General features: G+C 47.6%; 1 protein-coding gene and 1 long non-coding RNA gene across 13 annotated transcripts in view; one reads left to right on the top strand and one right to left on the bottom strand.

Annotated features, from left to right (window-relative positions):
- The window catches only part of TRERF1 (transcriptional regulating factor 1), a 194,536-nt gene that overhangs the window by 48,072 nt on the left and 125,260 nt on the right, over positions 1-21,204 (bottom strand). For all 11 annotated transcript variants that reach the window (XM_046640089.1, XM_046640088.1, XM_046640091.1 and 8 more), the window contains one exon: positions 16,748-16,862. The gene's annotated coding sequence lies outside the window, so the exon portion shown is untranslated. The remainder of the gene's footprint in view (positions 1-16,747; positions 16,863-21,204) is intronic.
- Positions 352-10,177, top strand: LOC124226621 (uncharacterized). Of its 2 annotated transcripts, XR_006885336.1 has the most exons (3): positions 352-520; positions 8,872-9,219; positions 9,874-10,177. It is a non-coding gene; the product is annotated as an uncharacterized LOC124226621 (long non-coding RNA). The 2 variants fall into 2 exon arrangements; XR_006885335.1 differs by having other exon boundaries at positions 8,872-10,177.

Below are 21,204 nucleotides of genomic sequence, written 5' to 3'. Positions count from 1 at the left end.
GCTTCCTAAAGACTCCAGGGAATTTCACAAGGAAAAGGCAGAGAAGGGCCTCTCAGGGAGGTGAGGTCACAGGAGTGAGGACCCAGAAGGCACAGTGGGCAGACCCTTGTGTTGGGGACTCAGGGAAGGTCTCAGTGGGGTGCCCGGCTGGAAGGGTCTGGGCCTGGGCCCGCACAGAAGATCCCCTACTCCTGCCCCAGGACTTGAGGCGTGGGCCTTATGAATCAGCAGCTGGGACTGCCGCCAGAGAAAGGATGCCTCTCTGTCCCTGGCAGGGTAGGGCAGGGCTGGGAGAAATCTCCCAATTATAAATTTAAGAAAACACAAGTCAAGCAGCTGAGGGCTCCATTCCTACCACTCAAGCCCCACACCCAGCTCCCCGGGAGCCCAGCTGCTGAGGGCACCTCCAGCAGGTCCGAGACACAGACCAGCCTCCTCTGCAGGGGACGACGGGAAGGGGGGTGCAGCACGGTCACCTGGGATGGCACCAGCCCCGCTGACTCAAACCCTACGATTCCAGGTAGGCTGCCGCGGTTGTGTGGTTATGGATTCAGTTCTCAACTGGAACAGTTGGCTTGGCTTTGGTCTGTGGCCTTCAAGGATGTCAGACTGTATAAAAAACAAATGCCCCTAGATGCCCTATGCCCCAGGGAAGGGGTGGGTGTCTGGGGGAAATCACCTCCCTTCTTTCTGGAAAACAGCTCACAGCTCACAGGGTAACAAAGTCTGCGACACTTCCTTGCGTGCAGAACAACTGTGCATTAGCGTTCTTGTGCTTGGGTGTCTGTTGGTCTTTCTTGGCCCGCCTGCCTGCATATCTGATGGGAGGTACCCCAGCTTATGACGTCAGGGCATTCTGTGAACAGTGGCAACAACACAGGCCCCATCCCAGGGCAATTCCACGGCCCCTAGGCTCTTCACTTGTAAGATAAGGGGGCTTAGACAAGCAACCCTCACAGCCCTTTCTGGCTCAGAGTTCTAAGACTTTTGGGGGAATTCTGAGAGTCAAGAAACAAACAGAAGGACCTCTGGTGTCTGGGGCTGGAGGCCTTCCCAGTGGCACTTCCTGAGTCGCTCCCTCCTCCAGGCCCCTGTGGTTTGGGTCTGGCCTCTACCTCCATAGAGATGACCCCCCCATCATCATTGCTTACGCCCCCACCTTTCCAGCGGCGTGAACTCTCTGAGGGCAGCCGGACACCGTCTTGCACAGCTCTGAGGCCCAGCCTGTGCCTCACATCTGGCACTTTGCAAGTGCTTCAGAGGCATTTGCTCAGTGAAGGCAGACAGAGGGCCTCATAGCCCACCTCAAATTTCCTGTGGCCCTGTAGCCCCACACGGAGGCTTGACTAGGAAGCTTGGCTGCCCCTGGCAATTTCTCCTTTGTCCTTCTGTGCCCTGAAGGCTGGCCTTCTCAGTCACGTGAGAGGGGCTCCTTGTTCAAGGACCGGGAGGAGCCTCGCCCCCAGAGCACCTTGAGTAGGCTCCCAGGGCCCATGGGAAGCTGCTGAAGGAGGGGAAGCAAGGAGTGAACAGACCAAGGGAGCGAACTGGGAAGATGCCCTGTGAGAGACAAGCTGATGGGAGCTGCTGAGACCAATTTTGTCAGGAGGGTCTCGTTCCAACCCACAGCATGCCAAGATTAAGAAAACCGGTATGCTTTAACCCACAGACGCTTCTGAGAATTCAAGCAGCACAGAATAAAGCAGGAAGTGAACATCCCCTTCAAGCCCCCTCACCTGACATTCCCACTGCTGGGAGTTTTGTGTGTGGGCGGTAGAGGCTCACCAAGGCTGGCTTCCGTCTACCCCACGGCTACTGAGAGGCCTCAGGCCATCTTACCCTTTGCTGGGATTGCCTCCCCCCAGTAATCCCTCACATCGCCCCTGGGCAGCCCCCAAACCTGCCTGGACTTGTTCAAGACAGATATCCTGTTGGTCATTGGCCCCCATTATCTCACTGTCCCAATTTCTTGCCAAAATAACTTCCCTCTACTGCTATGAGACCAGAGGGTTGAAGTGACCACCCACCAGGGGCCCCTGGAAGGAGAGGGTAGAAACGGGGTCCCCAGAGCCTTAGGGCCTTGGGGAGAATGTGGGGACCAGACCTGACATGAAAGTTTTACAGGCCCCCATGGGCATCCTTCTGTTTGGTGGAAACATTACTCCACCAGGCCAGTAAGCTTGGGTGCCTGATTTTCCAACCAATACTAGATTTTAAGTTCTATAGGAGTAGAATTGTGTCTTCAGACTTTTGTTTGAATGTCTCTCCCTCCTCTTTCCACTGTGCCGTGAGCAGCGTTTGGTCCAAAGCAGATTCACTCAATGCTCATGGAATGCAGCAACTAGGTTTGTCCAACATCCACCCCGTGGGCCTGGCTAAAGATTAGGAGAAGAAGGGGCCAATCTTCTTCTCAAGGAGCCAATGTGGCCCAGAGTTAGGCCTAGGACACCAGCACAAAAATGTCCCCAACACTGCCCAGGCATCCTCCAGCCGCATGTGGAGACGGATCACGGAGGGGCGGGCTGCCGTCGGAGAGCAGTAGGAAAGACACCCAGTGCTATGCTGACGAGCTAGACTAAGATGCTGCTGAGCAAATGGGAGGGAGGAATGATGATGGCTAATACGTACTGTGCATTAACCTCGGGCCAGGCACAGCGCCCAGTCCTCCACCAGCCCCTCACAATAACCACACCAGGTGGGAACTTGCATCCATCACACTTACTCTTTGCCAACCTCTCAACGACACCCTGTGATGAACATTCTCGAATGTGTCTCCTTATGAACTTCTGTGAGAATTTCTTTAGGATATATACCCAGGAGTTCAGAATTCCCTTTCTAGTACATTGGTTATGGCAGAGACTTATAACAAATGACATATAAAAATGACCTACAGACAAGTGTATACACTGCAGCATTGTTTGAGTAGCCAAAGACTGAAAACACCTCAAATGCCTGTCAATAAGGGAGTGGTTAAAGACAATTATAGAATAACCATATGATGGAGTATTATATGGCTGTTAAAAAGAACAAGGAAACTCCATGAACTGATATGGAAAGATCTCTAAAGTTAAAATAGAATATATACATGTATGTATGTAAATAGTTGATTCTCATTATTAGCAGTAGTATGTTTTATAAAGTCACCATAGACACTGAATTAGCAAACAATGTACCATTGTTTTTCGGGGGAAATACAAGGTTCAGTTCCTGTGAGCCTCTGGTCACTTTTTCATCAACTGATCAATATATAACCTTATTTGTTTTGCTTTTAAAATGCATAACCTTGTTTTATGTGTGTTTCTGTTCCAAGATATCTTATTTAATATATCATTGATTCATTAACATTGAGTTCATGGCCAACAGCACTATAATTCATGTCTGAACGAAGCTTATTTAATGCATATTTTCTCCATAAGGTACATCACAGCCTCCTTACACTTAAGAGCACTTCAGCATGACACTGGGGCCACTTTAAACAGTGAAATCAACAACAAAAAGTGCAAAAACATGGCACTAAATGGACTTTGAAAAGGACAGTTGTTTACAGCATGAGAGTCAAAACAAGAAGGCAGAACATCTCCTCGATCAACCTCAGCCGGGAATGTGCGTTGGGAGGCTCGAATTTTTCATAGCTCTGTCATAGCATGTCCATCACGGACTTTGAAAGCACCCTGAGTATTGATTTGGGGGTTTCAAATAAATTTGAGAGGGTAGGAGAAATATGCGAATATGAAATCCCCGAATAATGAGGATCGACTGTATGTTCACAGCTGCTTCTTGTGCATAAAGAAAATCTGGAAGGATCTAAGGAACTAGTAATAGTTGTCTGTGGGGAGGGGGTGACTCTGGGCTGAATGGGAAGAAGAGTAGGAAGAAGACTTCATTTTATAGCTTTTTATATTTTTCTAAATTATTGAACCATGGGAATCTATTACTTCTTCAAAAAAATAAACAGATGTAATAAAACAGTGAAAAAACCTGCATGTACGCTTAAAAGCAGAACACTGATGGCTTAAAACTTTAACTTCAAACACAAACATCTCGCTAGCCTTTCGAGGCAAGGGCCAGGCCTTTACTTTGCTCACAGATCTGCTGACTAGAGCTCTGCGTTGTCTTTCTCCATAACCACCCTGTAATGCATGAGCTATCATTTTTCAGTTTTGTTTCTGTAAGAAGGAGCCAGAAGTTGAAGACACTGTAAAGGAATCGTGGTGCCGAATCCTCTGATGTGCTCATATGCCCCCTCTCTCGGGTGCCCATCTTCAATGATTGTCTTGCTTACACCTCACCTGGCACTTAGTGTCTTTTGGGGGCTTGTTTCTCTATATTCTTTTTCCAAAGCATTCAGCTAACCTTTCATAGAAACAGCATTTCTTTCCTTTTTGCACTCAGAGGTCATCAGCTTCTATCACATTTAATTAATTTATGCATTACAATAACAAGCACAACCGGCATAAGCAGGTTTGGGAACGCAGCTAGTGCCTGCTCAGCCCGGGACGACGCTTAGAGGAGCGGGTGCTATGTGTCTGGGGGTCTGGGGAGCTGCGGGAGAAGACGGCTGGGAGAAGCTGGTTAAAAACGGCTTCTCCCGTGTGTGAATGTGCCTGAGAACTTTAATACGCTACGATAACACACGAAGTCGCTGAATTATGCCTTCTTGCATCGTTTGTGGGTTTCAAGTATTAGTTAGGTGTCTGCAGGTCAGGCACAGACTCAGAGCCGGGTTCCCTGTGGTGCTCAGAGCAGAGCTGGGGTGGGGCAGGCCCTCAGAGAACATTTTTGGAAGTAAGTGGACTATTTTTTTTCAAAGGCCTTCAAGGCAGGATTTCTGACAAAGCTGACATGTAGACATCGCATTTTAGGAACAGGATGAGGAAAGGCAGGCCTGTAAGATCTCCTTAAGGGCCCTATTAACCCCTCGAGGGGCTGTTTGGGATATAAGTCCACAGTCTGAGCCCCCAGATGCTCCTCGCTGAGGCAAATCCCCCAAAAGTTTAGGGATGATGCTGCACCCTCTGCTTGCAAAAGGGGAAAGAGGCCGGGGTCTACATCCTGAACCCCAAAGGCCTTTGTTCCAGCAGATGAGCCTGAGCCTGCTTCACTGAGCAATGGAGGCTGCAGGCATTTGCCCTCTCCGCTTCCTGGCCCCCGAACTAACTTTCATCCCTCCACCTCTTGCTCTTACTGTTTCCCCTTCACTCATCTTAAATACTGGAGGAGCCTGAATCAGAAAGCTGGGACCCCAAGAGCTCACCTCCCCTAACCTCCCTCACTTCCAACAGGTTATCAATTCCTGCATTTCCCTGACCATCTTCTCCTCTCATTCCCACTGCCCACTCCATGATACAGTCTCTTAATGGCCGGGCCCCTCTCCTCGCCCACTTTACACCCAGCAGCCCTGCCCATGCCACCCCTCTGCTTAAAACCTCCAGTGCTCCCTCCACCAACAGGAGCAGGGTCCAGACAGCTCAGCCCAGCACAGGAGGCCCCTCACAATTTAGCCTCACCTACCTTCCCAATGATTTACCCAACCATTCACCATACATACCGTGAGCACTTGGCCTATAAAACTACAGGGTTTCCAGAATGCTGGTCCCTCAGCCTGGAATCTCTTTCTCTCATTCTCTATCTTCTTAGCCTATAAGTTCCTGTTCAAACTTAACATCCTTTATGAAACCTTCCCTGATTCTCAGCCATTCATTGTAACGAAATATTTACTGAGTGCCCACTAGGTACCAGGCACAGTGGATATCATGGAGGTGGGTCCATGACAAGGTGTCATCTCTTGTGGGGCTTGCAGTCTGCCACGGAGAGGTCAGACAGACAAATACAATCTGCTGACTGTGATGAGGCGCAATAATAAAGGGCCGTGACCTCAGCAGAGAGGTCAGGGAAGGATGCTCTGAGGAAGTTACAGTGATGCTGCAATCTAAAGGATGAGGACTTAAACAGGGAAAATAGGGTGTAGAAAGCTGCATTCCAGACAGTCAAGGACAGTATGGGCAAAGGCCCTGTGGCAGGTGGGAACATGGTGGACACAATGAACTAAAAGGCGGCCAGAGTGGCTGGAATGGAGGATAAAGGAGCATGGTGATGAAACTGGAGAGGGGGCAGGGGCCAGACCACCTAAGGCTCTTAAGGGTAAGGAGCTTTATCTTTATCCAAAGAGTAATAGGGAACCATTAAAGTATTTTGAGTGGGGTGTGTGTGTATTTCTGTGCAAGCATGTATGACTGATCAGATTTCCATTTTGAAAAGGCCACAGTGTAGACCAGAGGTCAACAAACCTTTTCTGTAAAGGGCCAGATAGTATATATTCTAGGCTTTGCAGCCAGGTGGCAAAATCAAGGCTATGAAGTAGACTTATACATCACTTATATAAGACTTTTGTCTTATATAATAAGACAAAAAAGAAAATTCTACAAATTTTTTGAGGAAACAAAATATAATAATAATTGAGTATAATTCTTTTGTAACACAGATCTGCTAATGAGAAGAATGGAAATATTTTTTGGAGGGATGACTTTTTGCTTAATTGGGGTCCAAAGTCAGTGTTCCCATATCATCAAATGTTCATATGTACAAGCCATTTTTAGCCCAGGGGCCATACAAAATCAGGCAGTGGCTGGGTCAGGGAAGTGATCCTGGGGACCGCTGTGTGCTGACCTCTGGTGCAGACAATGGACCGGAGGAGTGTGAGCGAGGATATGGGGAGACTCAGCTCTGTGGTGGTCGAGGCCAGGCAGCTTGGACGCGGGTGGTGACGGAGGGGCATTTCAGGGTGAACCTGACAGGACCTGGTGGTGACAGGATGGGCATGGAGGTGCGGGAGCAGGGTGTGTCAGGATGACGCCTAGATGTCAGGTTCGCACCTGTGAGGACAGGGAGCGCTGCCAAAGTTCAGTTTGGCTTTGAAACCTACAACAGGAGCTGTCACTGAGGCACCGGACTGAGGGCTCCCAGGCTCAGAGAGGTTTGAGAGACCCCTGACAACAGGTGGTAGGTGGAGGCAGGGACATGAGGAGGACTGCCTAGAGAGCAGACCAAGTACCCAGTCAGCGTGTCTTTATTACACCACTTAGCACACTGTTCCCAACTGCTTTATCTGCCTCCGCCATCAGACTGGGACCCCTTCAACTCTGCCTTCAGGGGTCAGCATAAACAGGGCACCCACTGGGAGCTAACGACAGGAGAAAGGGAGGGAGGAAGGGGGAAGCTTTTGCTGCCACAGGCTAACACAGAGAAGATCCCCTCGGTCCACAGTGGAAGCGGGCTTCCCTCTTCCGCTCTGCAGAGCCAACGACCGTGTCCTGTGGCTAACCTTCCACAGGAGCTGCTTTTGATAAGGGTCACTGGACCCTCCCCAATCACTTTAAATCATCCAAGTGTGTGCACGCACACGCACATTTACACACAAATCTCCTCCCCACCAACCCCTGGAACATGATTTGTGGTGATGGTGTATTGACAACACAGCCATCAACTGTCAGTTCAACGTGTCTAAATATTATGTTCCATCACCCAGAACATCATTTTTTTAAATTAAAAAAAAAAAAGTTAAATGGCAATTCCATTCACAGCAAGGAGGGGAAAACAGAACAAAAGTACAGGTTAAAGAAAACCAAAATTTTTTCCCCTTTCTTTTCTTTCTTTCTTTCCTTTTTTTGAATAAAAGAGTAAGAAACTCATGGCTCCATCTCTTTAACAGTCATGGGACGAGGAGGTCAATGCTGACATGTGGAGTGACCTGCCTTGGTGACCATGGCACGTGTCTGCCTGATGTCAGTGGAGCTCAGAGCCAGCCAGCGCCCCTGGGTCACGGCCACAAATCCTCTGGCCCAGGGTGGAGTTTCTGATAGGGACCTTGAGGAGTTCGTGGGAGGGTGTGCATGTCTTCATGGCCAATAGGAAGATTCCAGAAAGCGCTGTACAAAGCACACGCACACACTATTTTATTTTGTCCCCACTATAAACGTGTGAAGTCAGAATTGTTTTCTCTGTTTAAAAGAAAAGGAAATTCACATTCAGGGGATGCGCTGCCCAAGGTCACACAATCAGTGATAGGGCTAGGCCTCCAACCCTCCAATGCCAAAGGACAAGGCTTCCTCTGATCTTCTGCAGAGTCCCTTGTCCGTCTTTTCCCCCGCCTCCCACAGATCTGACTAGCACGAAGCTACCACCCGCTAGTTGGAACCTTCCAGCTTTCTCCTTGACTTCTGAGGGCTCGGGGAGAACTAGTTTACGCCACAGTATAGACACGCCCCGGGGATCCAGACACCAGCTCCTCGCAACCTTCAACCCTCTAGCGCATAGCCATGAACTTGGAAGTACGAAAAAGAAGCTGACGCATTTTACACACCAAAAAAAAAACCCCTTCCTATTTCTAGGCTTAAAGGGCTAAGCTCCAGCGATCTGGAAAATTCTTTTCCTCATCAGGAACTTCTCAGAGGAGAGGAACAAATGGGTTCTGTGGAGGCATTTTCCTCACAGAAGGACCAAGAACACTGGTTGTGGAGTCAGAAGACCAGAGTTCAGATCTTAATCTTCCACGGTTGCCAAGTGAGTAACCAGGCAGGCCGACCTGACTCTTTTTCATTTTTTTTTTTCCAAGCCTCAGTTTTGACTTCTGTGAAACAGGAATGATGATTCCTATTGTTCCAGGCTTTTCTGTGAGGATTAAACAGGCGAAGGTACAAAACATGTGTGGCACCCAGTGGGGACTCTCAGAATCTCACCACCCAGGGTGGGGTTTCTCTTGTTTTGTTTTGACTTGGGTACAGTTTAGATCAGGCTCAGTGACTCAGTCGTGATTGAATCGGTTTGGTTATTCGTTTCCTGGGCAACCTTCAGCCCTCCCTTTGTTTCACTTAGCAGACTCGTGCTCAGGGGCAGGAAGTGCCAGAAGTGGACACAGAAAGGAAGAGAGGAAACCCATCCACTGGAAAGCCTCCGCAGTCGGGGGCTCTTCGGTGAGGGGACCAAGAACCTCACTTACCCTGACTCCCCCTGAAAACACCATTGCATCGCGGTAGAGTCACTTTTCTCCATAACGACAATCCAAGACATGGTGCCAAGGCGAAAAGCACATTTACCGTATTGTTCTCTAGGCAGAGAAATAAACAGAAGACTGCAGACGCTCACGTGACTTGCTCATTCACTGCTGAAGGAAGTTCTCCGGGGCAGGTCGGCCCCTGAAGAAAGGCCTATAGTTCTTCGAGGGTCAGTGCAACTCAGGAGGTGCCCAAGAGGGACTCTGAGTGCGGCCACGGGTCAGGCCAAGCTCGCCAGCGTGGTTACTGGTAACGAGGGAGGAGTTCTGCTCTCTGGGGTCCAGCTCTCAAGCAGTTCAAGACCCCAGGAGAGGAAAAGAGAAGAAATTATGTAGTGGCCATCTAAAGCTTAAGAATAGCTACGGTTATCATTAAAGAAAAAACTTTAAAGGGGTGCGGCCCAGTTACCCGGAAAGAGTCGATTCATTCCTTCTATGATACCAGATAAAGAGATAGTTTACTTCCTTTCCTGTTTCAAGAGGGCCCCCAGCCCTCAGATTCCAGGAAATTGGCAGTAACTCTGTCCATAGCTGCAGTTTCCTTACTTTTAGTGACAGCCCCTTGGGTTGCTTAAACAACGGCCCCCCTCTGAGAGCTGGGGGACACTGTCTGGCAGGGCTGTCCCAGGGAAGCAGGCCTGGGGAGGCCTTGGTGGCCCACATCTGCCACCTGATCTGACCGGCAAAGGAGACCTAACCCAGCGGAAGCTCCCAACTCCCTCAGAGTTCACGCCAAGGTAGCCCTTAGAGAAGAAACAATGAGGCCATCCTAACCTTCAACATTCAGAGGGCATTCTCACAACCGCTATTTTTCTGTGTGGCAGACCCAGCAAGAAGCTGTATTCCCATTTTAAGCTAAGCTATGGAAGTTCCGAGGGAGGAAGAGATTTCCACAGGATCACAAGTGCTGGTGAGAAGCAAACCTGAGGGAGAGGAGAGCTGAGGACCTCTGGTCCCAGGCCAAAGAGCCCCCAGCGACCACTAAACCACTTCGGCTGAATGGAGACGTAGGGCCTCCACGTGACGTGAGTGTTCTCCAGAAATACAAACAAGAAGGCATCATGGAAGAGCAAAGAAGCAGTCGCCTACTTATTTCTATTCCCTAAATTAAAATGTCCCAGCCTTCTCTGAATGGCCCTCATTTTGTCCTCCTTCTTCCCCTCCACCCTGGGTCTCCTGGACCCACACTGTTTCCCCCTCTCCTCCTCTTGATTATGTGCACACACATGATCTCCCTCTTCATGGGACACTCAGGACATTTAAACATTCTCACATGGGGTTCTTTTAAGCCCACTTCCCCTGCCCTCTGACCCCGCCCCCAGCCCCCACTGGGTAGCTGCGTATTCAGGAAACGCAAACCCAATATAAAGATAACCCGGACCAAACAGAAAAGGAGACTGGCCCTGTGACCTTGTTGGGCAATGACTTCCCCTCCCTGCACCTCAGACTCAGCTTCTGCAGAATGAGGAGGCTGGACCCAAGGGGCTGCAAGGAGGTCCCTCTAGCTCTGACCTGTGAAGGCTCAGCTGGACGAACCCCGCCAGAGCCCGCCTGTCCCAGGGACACCCAACAATCCTGAGCCAGGATACTGAGGCAGGAGAGCTCCCCACCACTGACACCTGATCCCTATCCAGCCTACTGGGGAGAAAGAGAGCCGGGAGTCAGGACACCTGGATTTCTGCCATCTTTTAGAAAAGGGCCAAGAGTGAGTGGGGGAGGTTATCAGAGCAGACTTAAGCTCCAGCTGTAGTGTTTTAATTTTTAAAAAATAGAATAATCTATATGACTGGTATAATAAAGATTACTAAAGTATTTTTAGAAAGGAGAATGCACTGGGTGTAACAGTGAGAAGGAGCTGATGGTCAATCTCCAGAGAAGTCCTTAAAGACTCAGTTTATAACATCTGTCCATTGGCTCTTATGTGGCTGTGCAAGCACGTAAGTCCTTTGCCCGGGGTGCCTGTCTCTATGCCCACAATAACCTTGGCTCCCCAAACTCCTCAGATAGCCCTTGACATGAAGTGTCCCAACTTTCTGGTTCCAGAAATGGTCTCCGCATCTGCACCTTGTTTTACTGTGCAGGGGTTGGCTCACAAGAAGAACTCAACCTGGAGTGCCACCCTAAGAAGAATAATTAATCTACCAGCTGAGCTCCCCATGGACAAGGCCAGTTGGATGGTGTAAGTAATCAATCTTGGCTCATAGCTCTAAGTAACCAGAATGGAGGAGGGACAGGAAGCATGAATCATTATCAGGAGAGAGGCTGTTAATAGACTTGAGGTTTGCCGGGCGGGTGGGGGATGGGGGGGGTTGGGGCCTGGCCCCTCAGCCCACTGCTCTAGAATGTCAACATCGTCTTGGAGAGCAAAGCAGCCCCTCCCTAACTCCAGCAACATCCATGCTCAGGCTCCTAGAAACCCTCACCTTTCTAGATATTTGAGCAACGCATGGAAAAAGAAGACAAGTGGTTCACTCCAAATCATTGTTTGGTATTCACAGACTAAATTTTTAAAGAAAGTTTCCAATCTCTGTTTTATAAAAGTGAGTTGGTGGCCAAGAGTGAACCAAAGCATTTGCTAGAGAGACAAAAAGGCAAATGCAAATCCATTCAAGACCGCCATGTTCGTGGGCCATGAGTGGTCAAATACCCCTGGGGGCGCCTGTTGACACAGAGTCAAACATTAACTGCAGGACTTCTTAGGGCTTTTGATAGGCTAATAATACGCTAAAGATCCTCCTGCTGGGTGTCTCAGCAGACGAGACACGGCTGCACGGCTGCCCAAGAGGGGCCAGGCGGCCACGTGTGGGGCTAGCAGCACGCACTGGGCCTCATGAGAACACCCGTTTCTATGTTTCAGTTCATACCACTTCTATACCCACTATGTAGGAGCTCCTTTTCCAGTGCCTCACCCTACCTGCCCCACAGAGTCAGCTCCAGTCTGCCTCCTCCAGGCTTCCACTGGAAGCCTTCCCTGACCCCTCAAGGGCATAGTGCTGCCCTCCTTGGAAATCCACTCTGAACATCTGACCCTTAACCTTATGAAGATGGTTTATTCTCTATGCATTTTTTGGTCATAAAGTCTTTTAAAATTAACAGACATTTTTTAGAGCAGTTTTAGGTCACAGCAACTCTACGCTGTGCTCTGTTTCTTCTACCACTTGCCCACTGCACGTAGCCCAGAGTCTCTACAAATAGCAAGTATTGAGAAAAGCTGTTGCTTGATAGATATCAAATCAGGAAGTGATACAAATCTGAGAGTAATATAAAGGCATTTACTAGAAGGGAGTGTGTGAAATAAAAAGCGTCACACCAGCCGTCAAAAAGTAAAGGAGGTAAAACGGTGCAGACCACCCACTGCAGGGTTGCAGGACCCGCAGAGCAGGTGCGCCATCCTGTGGCCTGGGGGCTCCACAGCGGAGGGAACGGCTTGGAGGGAGAGCCGAGATGCTGGGGTGCCCTGCTTCCAGAACCCCTGGTTTATATCCTCTGCAAACACTGGCCAGACCAAGGTGTTCTGTTTTCCCTCAGATTATTTTTTAAAATATCCAGTTTGAAGAACATAAGAGTGAGGCTGGGACTCTCACACTGACCCCAGATTTCTGCCTCCATTTTCACCACGTTTCATAAACCAGCTCTGTCAACTTAAAAGCATCACTGAACAAGAGCACAGGCCTGTTCTCAGTTGTAACGCGGACCGCCACGGACCGAGCGCTGTGACGCTCCACGCTCGTGGTCCAAGCTTTATGCGCATCGTCTCATTTGGTCCTCGAGCAGCTCCATCTATTGTCCCATGTTACAGATGAAGAAACTGAAGCTCAGAGAGACTAAGCTAGTAAGTGGCAGAGCTAGGTTCAAACTCAGCTCTTTCTCCCTGCTGCCCTAAGGTCCAAAATACCTACCCACTGTGCTCTGTGGCCTCCCCTCTGAGGAAAGGCACGCCAGCAGGAGACAGAAAAACCAACAGCAGGAAGGATGGGGTGGGGGAGAGGCGCAGGGAAGAGGGGAATGTGAGAAGGAGAGAGGAGCACGAAGAAGAAAGGAAGCTGGGGTCTGGATGAGGTGCACATGGGTTCTGGCTTTGGGTCCAGGGGGCCTTTGAGGAGTGGGAATGAAGCAGGAAAGTTGGTGGTGACTGTTGGAGAAACAAGCCACAAAATATGTAGAAGCCATTTCCTCTCTCAAAGAAGATAAACAATAGATTCATAAACAAATTTTACAAAGCTGCCCAGCTATTTAAAGCATTCTGGTAGGAACTCATATCCTCTGTGAGAATAAAGCTAATCCTGAAAAAATGGTCAACAGCCCATTTTGGGGAGATGGGACAGGAAAGGGACATACTCCTTTCGGGTCTGTCACCTGCCAGGCCTGTGACTGTAGCCAGTTACATGTCTTCTCTGAGCCTCGGTTCACTCTTTTGTGAACATGGAACAGTCATTCCTGCCTCCCAGGGCCATGGTGGAGAAGAAAGAAGATATACTTTCTGGCAATATGGCAGACCAGATACGCAACTTGACTTTCCCAACTGAAACAATTATTATGCTGGATAAAATTTAAAATGTAAAAATTGTATACACATTGCTGAGCTGGTATAAATGAAAGGATTCTTTGAAGACCAAAACAAAACCAAAAGCAGGAAACTTGGGAGGTAAGCTAGAGGCAAAGCTGGCTTTTGCCCTGAGGGTTCCTGCTCATCCCCAGAGATTCTAAGTTTCCCATGAGAGCTGCACAGGGCTCAGGAAACAGGAGAAAAAGTGGAGTTCTGGCCATAAAGTTGGGACTCCAATAGGCTCCACTCTCAATGAATGAGAAATAGACCCACAGCACAGAAGCAGATTACAAGGAAACCTGACCCTGGGCTGGGTAGAATGTGGGGGGAATCTCTCCTGAAAATTTGTAACCATAAGCTGGATCTCACACAGGTCTGCGGTTGGAATTCATGCTACTTATGTAACCAGAAAAGCTTTAGGTAGAAAATTAATTTAAAGTGACTTTTGGCTGATAGTGCTTCCAGACAACTAGTAGAAGTTAATGCAAATCCTCTCCAGAAAAATAAACTTCAATCCACATCTCAAATAATTCCCAAGAAAGTTCTAAGGAAAATGGGCAGCTCACAGTAAATAACAAGAAAACAAGGCACTATGAGTACCAGCCAGCAGAAACAACAGACGGCAGAATCTGGCCTGGAAAGATTTCCGATTCTGGAATCACCAGACACGAAATTCTATAATGTCTAAATAGCTACTCCAATAGATTAAAGTAAAAAAAGGCAGCTTACAAATATGAGCAAGAAATAAGAGATCAGAAAACCACCAAGCAGATTTGAAAAATAATGGACCAGAACTTCAAGAAATGATAAATAAAGGAACCAAAAGGAAAAAAATTCAATGGATAGATTAAACAGCATTGGAGACAGAATAAATTAGTTAAATGGAAGACAGATTTGAAGAAATTACTCAGAGTTTCAGCAAAGAGATGAAAATGTGAAACAGAGATTAAGAGAGAGAGAACAGAACGAGAAGGCCCACCATACGTCTAACTGGAGTTCCAGAGGCGATATTAGAGAGAGAAAGAGGCAATATTCAAAGAACTGAGGGGTGAGAATTTTCCAGAATGGTTGAAAAACACCCATCTTTAGCTGTAGGAATCCCCACAAAACCCAAGCAGAACAAAGACAGAGAAATTTACACATAGTTACGTGACAATGAAGCTGAGAACATCAGAGAAAACAATGATATCTTTAACATAACCAGAGAGAAATGCCAGATCACTTATAAAGAAACAGCAATTAGACTGACAGCCAACTTCTCAAAAGCAATATTCAGAGCCAGACATAGTGGAATAATGGCTTCAATGACCCAACAGAATATATCCAGTAAAGCTACCTTTCAAAACTGAGAGCGAAACAAAGACATTTTCAAGCCAACAAAAACCAAATCAAACCCAGCAGAAAAAACTTGAAAGTTTACCAGCAACAGACTCTCACTAAAGGATAATGCTAAAGGATTTATTTTAGACAGAAGGAAAATGATCTCATATTCATGAAAGAGTGGTGAAAAAAAGATATTGATAAGTCTGTGGGTAAATCTATACACACACTCACCATATATAACAACGACATCTAGCTTGTGGGGAAAAAACAGGACAGGATGAAAACACAGGACAATTGTATATAAATTGGGAGAGGCAGTGGTTAGAATTAAACCAGTTTATGCTTCTTGCATTGTTTGGGAGGAAGGTAAAGACACTGATTACTGTTAGACTTTGTTAAGGATGCCTGTTAAAATTGCTGGAGTAACTACTGAAAGAATAGTTATGAAGTATATAACTTCCAAATAAGAAGACGGAAAACAGAACGAGGGGGAGAAACACTTCAACCAAAAATAAAGAGCAGAAAAAATCAAAGTATATAAAGAGGGTAGAAATGAATCTCAATTCATCAATGAAATACCTATTCTAAATATCTATGCACCAAATAGCATTGCTTTAAAATATATAAAGCAAAAATTTCAGCATTATAAGGAGAAATTGACAAATCCAATGGGAGATTTTTTAACACATTTCTCTCAATAATTGATAGATTAATCAGACGAAAACAGAAAAGGACACATTACAGACGATTTGAACATCACAACGAACTAACTTATTTCAATGATTTTATATAGAACACTATATCCAATAATTAGAGAATACACATTTTTTTCCAAGCACTTATGGAACACCTAAGAAAAAAGTTGAAAAGAGATAAAATATTAAAAAAGAGCACCGAGAAGTGGTTCAAGGCTTATTTCGAACTCTCTCCAGGGATCCAAACCTATTTTGTGTTAAAAAAGACGGAGACGCTGTCTTTTTTGCTCATTGATGTACCTCCAGTGTCCAGCACAGTGACTGTCACCGAGGAGGCTCTTAATAGACACTGAAGAATGAACGGTGAATGAGGGATTCTCTGCTGCGGATGGCACAGGTTGAGTGAGCAACTGGCAGGGCCAACCCTGGAGGTAATGAAGTGCTTTCCAACATGGAGGAGCACAAAAGGACAAGGTGAGCGGCGCTAGTCTCTAGGGAGAATTTACACAAAAAACAAAAGCAGAGTCACGACAGCCATCTTCAGATCCAAAGAGGGAGTCATGTGGCAGAGTCTTTGAAAGTTCAGTCTTTATGGTTCCAAATGGCAGAGCAGAGAAGAGCAGGCGGAACTTACCAAGAGGCAGAATTGGTCCCAATATTAGGCAGAATTTTCTAACAATTCATTGTTCCACACTGGCTGGGGATTGGCCAGGCTGATCCTCTAAGGCCCCTTACCACCCTGTGTGGAACAGAAGTGTCTGTCCAGGATGTCTTGGGAGTCCCAGACTATGGACTGACCAGCCTTCCAATTACATCCTCTTCCAGAGATTCCTTTACCCCAAATTCTCTGGATACCCAATCCCTAAAAGGTCCCAAGATTCAGGAGGTGCTGGAGGAATAATGAGAGCTTCAGTCCCCAGCAACTCAATTCAGTGTCCCGTCTGCTCCACCATCAGCCTCTCTATTAACTGAAATGAGCACGTTTTGCCCCGTTAGGCTGACGTGCACTGTCTAAGTCTACCTATGCCCTAGTAAACTCCATTTTTCCAGCACATGACAAGGGATTACAAAAGCAGATAGAATTAGCTAAAACGAAAATTCCTAAACCTTCCAGCACAAGGAAAGCAAGCTCACCTTGACCTCCGCAGCAGATGGTTGAGTTGGGAGCCTGGCTCTGGGGGCTTCTCCTGCGGCCGGCCAGTCATGCTGCTCTCATGCTGCTGGGCAGGTGGGAAGAGGAGACCTGTTTCTGCGGGAAAAAGAGAAGGAAAGTTCACTACTTCATCATTCGATCCAGCTCTCCATCACTGGCCTGCAGAGGACACTATCCAGAAGGCTCAGGAGTTGCCGAGGCTGGCCTCACCCACTCTCATGTCACTGGGGAGCAGGCAGGCACACATGGGACAAATGTTTCCCACGCCCTCCGATATGCCAGGCAGGGCTCTTAGGAATGAAGCCACGAAGATGTATTAGACACAGTTCCTGCTCTCAAGAAACAGTCTAGCAAGAGAGAGGGGGACGGACACGTGTTTCATTACAATATAATTTGGTAAGTGCTGTGGTTTCCCCAAATTCATTCAACAGGGGAGCAAAGGCAGGTTACAGGCCTTCTCAAACTGTGTGTGATGAAGAACCAGCTATCTTTGTTTTTGCTTTAACTTCCAATCCATCACGGAGGAATACTTTTATAAAATATAATAAAGATGAAATGAAAAAATATTCATACAAAGGACACGCCTAATTTTTCATATTCAATTCAATGGATTACTCTGTCAAATCGGTATGGAAGTTTCTAGGTGCTTACTCTCCATTTCTGTACTTATGCTGACTGGTAAGCAGTTTGCAGACCAGCACCATTCCATGAACCACACTAAGGAGCATTGCTATAGCAGAAGTTTGTAAAGAGTGCAACTTTCCTAAGATGTTGCCTGATGCCTTGGTTCAGAGAGGGTAGCTAGAAATAAAAATGATGTCAAATTCACCCTCTGGACTACAGTTCAGAGAGTGTCTCTCCAGGAAGGAAAGTGCCATGGCAGGGACTTTGGGAAAGTGTGGCTTTGGGGTGTCTGGACAGAGGTGGTGGCACCAACTTGCTGGTTCAGGTAACAGAGGATGAGGCTCACGGAACCTGGTCAAAAACTGAGCCTGGGGCTGGCCCTGTGGCCAAGTGGTTAAGTTCACGCACTCTACTTTGGTGGCCTGGGGTTCACCGGTTCGGATCCTGGGCGCGGACCTATGCACTGCTCATCAAGCCACAGTGAGGCAGCATCCCACATAGAACTATAACGACTTACAACTAGGATATACAACAGTGCACTGGGGCTTTGGGGAGAAAAAAAAAAAAGAGGAAGATTGGCAACAGATAATAACTCAGGGCAAATCTTCCTCACCAAAAAACATACTTAAAAAAAGAAAAGAGTTGTGACATTGTGCCTGGAGCCCTGCCCTTCCGCAACCCAAACTTCCAACCCCAACTATGGCAACCCCGGCCGAGGCCACACTCTGGATGGGAAGAACAAAGCGTCATCTATGAAAATGGACTGGGATATTTCAGAAAATAAATCATTTCTAAAATGTCAAGAGGGCTGCTGGTGTTCATTCCTACTATTTAATGCTACAAAAATGATTTTTCTTTTTAAATTGAGAAATCCTTTGTCTGTGACAGCCAGCTCCAAAAAAAGCCTTTAAATGCCTACTGCCTTAATACTTGAGGGAGAGATTACAAGTGATTTTCACCCATTTGAATGTTTAAGAGACTCTAAATTCTCAGCTTTTAAGTAGTTCTTATTTTAAACTTTAGAAGAGAACTCTGCAGAAGCAAAACTTCCCTTTCAAAGTCTTTTTTTTTTAATGCAAACACAAATACACTCTCACTCCCTGCTTCCAATGCTAAATCATCTACAATTTGGGAGTTTGTTGCTCATGAAATTCTAGTGATAAGCACATCATAAACATTCCTATAGCAACAGAATGCTTTTGAAGCGATGTCTGTGATGTTACAAAGATTGTGCATCATTATCTCTGAATGCTGGCGAAGAGAAGGTTATGGGAATAAGTATTTATGTACAAATAAGTCAATATAGTAACTGGCAACCTAACAGCAGACCTTACAGAGAAGCTAAACCACGGCCTGGGGTGGGAGGCAGGAATGTACTTCCCTCAGTTTCCATGAATAAATGTGCCATCCTCACTCTCAACATGGGAAACTAACTCTCCAGGCTCCCCACAGCAGCACGAGTCCTTGGGACTAGCGGTCTCCTGGGCAAGCGTTAAGCTGAGACAACCACGTACTCAACTTTGATCATCTACTACACGTCAGGTGCTGGGCTAGATTCTAGGGTTCTCCAGATGAGGTCTTCTTCAAAGAGGCCCAAGAGAGATAAACAGGTCATTACCATTCTCCTTCCCTGCTAAGAAGAGTATATTGGCTGGAGTTAATGGAAAAGAAAGAAAATGAAGTGAACTAGCTCAATCCATCTGTCCAACCACCCATTTGTCCATTCAACATTGACTGAGTACCTATAGTATGGACCAGGCAAGTGCAAGGCACTGGGCACACAACAGTTGAGACCAGTGTGGTTCCTGCCTTCACGGAGCTTACAGTCCAGCAGGGAAACCAACAATAACAAATCAGAAACAACCATAATAGTGACATGCTCTAAAGAAGTTACCACTACTGCCCCAACGGCATGCGACAGGGGGTGGATACAGCATAGCAAAGGGTCAGCGGTGCTTTCCTAAGGAATTAGTCTTTCACCCGAGCGCTAAGGATAAATTAGCGAAGCAAAATACGGAAGGAAGGAAAGGATAGAAAGATAAGGTGTTTCTGGCACAATGAATAGTCTGTGCAGAGGTCCTGTGACGAGGAGCACGGCACGTTCTCGCTATGAAAAGAGGCTCTTAAAGAGGATCAAGTCAGTCCACGACCCCACACCATGCTTCAATCACTGTGGTATTCAGGGCAAGCATGACGGATGTGCGGGTTTTTCAAAAAGTGCCCAAAAAGTTACTTAGGGCAAGCCAGGAAAATAAGGTGCATATCTGCTCAATTCTCCCTCAACCTAAGCTGGCACGAGGCATCTGAAATAGGGGCCCCCTCGCCCTCCCCTTCCATTTTATCACAAGTTTGGGGACTCATCTCTTTTCTTTTCAACAGTGGGAACTTGGCTAAATCCTATTTGGCCAGTGGTAAAAATTAGTTGGTCAACGCTGACACAAGACTTTCAGTGAGTGTGGGTTTGGGGATGCGGACAAGCATTCTATTACTAAAATTATTGCTGGAGACGTCTCATGCCGGATGTAACTTTATGGAATGTCATACAATTTCAGGCACAGAACTTTGGGGCCAAGCAGACCAGGGCTCAAATCCAGCCCTGCCCCTCCCTGGCCATTTGGCCTTGTTCTTCTGTAAAACAGGGTTAGCGGTGCCTCCTGGCAGGGATCTCAGTCCTACACTGAGCACATTTCCTGGCTCCTACCAGGCCCTGGATAAGTGGCAGCATTGCTATCACCGCACATCAGTGAGGTGGGGACAGCCACACCCCATGAAGCGATGTCCCAGCCAGTACTGGGGGCTCAGGGCATCTCTGCAAGGGTGCAGGGGTCAGCCATCAGTGACCAGGGGTCCTGATGACTCAGCATTTCTTGGTGTGTGTCCTCAAGGGTCCCCAGCCACTGTGCTGAGACTTCCCAGCTGAAGTCCCACTCGGCAGCAGGGCGGACCCTCCCTGGCTCACACCTCCTCAGGCCCAGGGTCAGCCTCCCCAAGGAATCCAGATGCCATCCCGGTACTCATGGACAGCTGCACCAGGGGCTCTGGCCCTGCAGACAGCAGACTGGGGACCCAGTTCTAGCTCCACCACTTATGACTGGGGTTCCTTTAAACAAGCAGACGAGCTGCAGACGAGAGAGGAGCTGGAGCAGCGAGCACATCCTGAGGCCTAGGACAGGCCAGGCACGGTGCTGGGGCTTTCTGGACAATTTTACAAATGAGCAAACTGAGACCTGCCGACTTGGCCAAGACCACAAAACTGAGCGCTAGAGCCGGAACGTGAAGCCCGGAAGCCCTTCCTCTTTACTCCATCCCCACACCACCTTACGGCGATGGAAATCTTACTTGTCTCTTTCCCACGTGACCACGAGGACACAGCCTTGGAAGGCTGGGTGACGTTCCAAGGACCCACGGCCAGCAAGCTACCAGGCAAGGCCAGAATCTTCCCACTGCCCCACACTGCTGCCTGGGTCTCGGTTTCCCTTCTGCGCACTGGTGGTGACAAATGCCACCTTACATACCACACACTGGTTAGAGTAAGGGGGGATGAAGATATGAGAGTCCTGGGGAAGGAAAAAATTAATATACAGAAACAAACACTTTAAATGGGTATTGAAAGGCTCAAACCAAAGAGGAAGGGTTCTTCTCAGTCATAAGGCAGTTGAAATGAAAAGAACAGCTCATATGCCACCCAGAGTGGGAGAGAGTTCAGCCAGGGGAGGGGAAGGGACACAGGACATAAACTATGGAGCTTCTGAAAGGGGAAGCAGGACCAAATGGAGCATGAAGAATTCCCTCCATGCCACCCACAATAAATGAG

Source organism: Equus quagga, chromosome 15, assembly GCF_021613505.1.
Source record: "Equus quagga isolate Etosha38 chromosome 15, UCLA_HA_Equagga_1.0, whole genome shotgun sequence".
Lineage (NCBI taxonomy): Eukaryota > Metazoa > Chordata > Mammalia > Perissodactyla > Equidae > Equus > Equus quagga.
This window is presented reverse-complemented; position numbering and strand designations above follow the sequence as displayed.